This window comes from Phoenix dactylifera, unplaced genomic scaffold (assembly GCF_009389715.1).
Source record: "Phoenix dactylifera cultivar Barhee BC4 unplaced genomic scaffold, palm_55x_up_171113_PBpolish2nd_filt_p 000182F, whole genome shotgun sequence".
Lineage (NCBI taxonomy): Eukaryota > Viridiplantae > Streptophyta > Magnoliopsida > Arecales > Arecaceae > Phoenix > Phoenix dactylifera.
Window position 1 is genome coordinate 411,711 of NW_024067712.1, and position 656 is coordinate 412,366.

Genomic DNA, 656 nt, shown 5'->3' on the forward strand with positions numbered 1-656 from the left:
TTACTCCCACTATTTACACTTCCCCATCTTGCATTCGATTACTTGAGGTAGCAGCTGTACAATATGAAATAAAGTCTAGTGTGATCCAAATGCTTCCATCTTTTTATGGGCTCACCAATGAAGACCCATATAAACACCTAGATGAATTCCTTGAGATTTGCACTACTGTCAAGATTCAAAATTTCACTGATGATGCTTTAAAACTTAGATTATTCCCCTTCTCCCTTAAAGATAGAGCTAAGCAATGGCTGAATTCTTTAGAGGCCAATTCGATTCATTCCTGGGGTCAAATGCAACAAGAATTTCTTAAAAAATACTTTTCCATAGGAAGAACGAACCAGTTTAGACGTGCCATTACAAGCTTCTCCCAAACCGAGGGAGAAGAATTTCATGAAACTTGGGAGAGATTTCGTGACCTAATCCGTAAATGCCCTCATCATCAAATACCTAAGTGGCAACTAGTACAATGTTTTTATGACGGATTGACAGAACGAAACCGTCAGATGATCGATGCTGCATGCGGGGGCACTTTTATGCTTCAAAATGAGCATGAAGCATGGAAATTATTTGAAAATCTTAATGAAAACTCCCTTCACCATGCTTCATGTTCTCGTCAAGCACCCCCGAGTTCTCAAAGAAAAGGGACCATTTGTGAA

At 39.3% G+C, this 656-nt stretch overlaps 1 non-coding gene across 1 annotated transcript; it reads right to left on the reverse strand.

Moving 5' to 3' along the window:
- Positions 1 to 339: 339 nt before the first annotated feature.
- LOC120105042 lies at positions 340 to 445 on the reverse strand. The gene has a single exon (XR_005507421.1). It is a non-coding gene; the product is annotated as a small nucleolar RNA R71 (small nucleolar RNA).
- Between the last annotated feature and the right edge of the window lie 211 nt (positions 446 to 656).